The following is a 954-nucleotide window of genomic DNA, read 5'->3' on the forward strand; positions in this document are numbered from 1 at the left end:
TGGCCCCGGCGCAGGGCGGAGCGAGGGGCGCTGCGGGAGGAGGACCGGCACCGGCCCGGCGAACATGCCCGCGCTGGGGATGGTGCCTCGCGGCGGCGGCGGCCTGCGCGGGTCTTGCTGCTCCGAGTCGGGTAAGCCTGGGGCGGCGGGCAAGGGGCAGGGGCTGGCTGCCCCCGCCAAACTTTTCCTCTTGCGCCTTGGATGGAGCCGGCTGGAGCCTGGCCCGGGGCTGCGGGCACGTCTATGTGCGCGTGTGAAAGGGGGTGTGCAGGGCGAGGGGGCAGCTGCTTTGTGTGCGTGTGCAGGTGTGTGGGGAGGGGGAGGCTGCTTTGTATGTGTGTGTGCATACGTGTATGTGTAGGGGGTCTGCAGGGCGAGGAGGTGGGTGCTTGGTATGTGTGCATGCACATGTGTGTGTGCGCACACATTGCATGGAGCGGCCGCCTGTCCGGCTCTCACAGCCCCAGATGCTCCGGCCTCGGCGAGGTGAGCAGTGCCCTGTGCTGAGCTGGGTAGGATAAGAGCTGGTGGAGATGGGGGCAGGCTGCCCTGGCGCTCTCCCTTCTCTCTTCCCACAGGCAGCAGAGGTGCCACTGGGGTCACTAATGGGCATGAAGGATGACCTATGGGGGAGCTGAAGGATGACCTATGGGGGAGCTGAAGGATGACCTATGGGGGAGCTGGCTGAAATCGGTTCCCGGAGGTACAAAAGGACTTGACTTTTCCACCCTACCACCGCCCCCAGGCAGAATGATCTGGTGGTGCTGGATGCCCATGGGGTTTCCTACCTCCCCCGCACAACCGTGCATGGAGGAGCCTGCATGATGCTGGTGTTGCCTAGGCTGGGGAACCCCCACTCCATGCAGGGCTGGGCTTCTGGGGGGGGTTCTTCCCCAGTTTTCCTCCCCCTTTTTGTCAGCATCTGCGTTTAAAAAAAAAAAAAAAAAAAAAAAA

At 63.2% G+C, this 954-nt stretch overlaps 1 protein-coding gene across 1 annotated transcript in view; it reads left to right on the forward strand.

Moving 5' to 3' along the window:
• The first annotated feature begins 6 nt into the window (after nucleotides 1-6).
• The window catches only part of PLPPR1 (phospholipid phosphatase related 1), a 296,435-nt gene continuing 295,487 nt past the window's right edge, over nucleotides 7-954 (forward strand). The window contains exon 1 of the mRNA XM_019517067.1: nucleotides 7-131. The gene's annotated coding sequence lies outside the window, so the exon portion shown is untranslated. The remainder of the gene's footprint in view (nucleotides 132-954) is intronic.

The sequence above is a fragment of the Gavialis gangeticus genome, unplaced genomic scaffold (genome assembly GCF_001723915.1).
Source record: "Gavialis gangeticus isolate Ggan-Ray unplaced genomic scaffold, GavGan_comp1, whole genome shotgun sequence".
NCBI classification, from domain to species: domain Eukaryota; kingdom Metazoa; phylum Chordata; order Crocodylia; family Gavialidae; genus Gavialis; species Gavialis gangeticus.